The following is a 243-nucleotide window of genomic DNA, read 5'->3' as shown; positions in this document are numbered from 1 at the left end:
AACTGATAGTCTTTTGAGGCAAGCAATCGTGATGCATTGCTCAACATGCATGACATGTGATGGTCTGAATTGCACAAGAGAGCATGTGATAGGCAGATGCAGATGATAAACAAGAACATGACATATCAATAAATCTGCTTTTGACAGGAGCTGGAAAATCAAAATAATCCTTTCACTAAGATGGAGCAAAATATCTGATAATGAGATGATCCAACATTTTGTACATGCTTTGCATGCTTTTGT

The sequence above is a fragment of the Garra rufa genome, chromosome 12, assembly GCF_049309525.1.
Source record: "Garra rufa chromosome 12, GarRuf1.0, whole genome shotgun sequence".
NCBI lineage: Eukaryota > Metazoa > Chordata > Actinopteri > Cypriniformes > Cyprinidae > Garra > Garra rufa.
The sequence above is the reverse complement of the archived record's forward strand: the minus strand, read 5'-3'. Positions refer to the sequence as shown.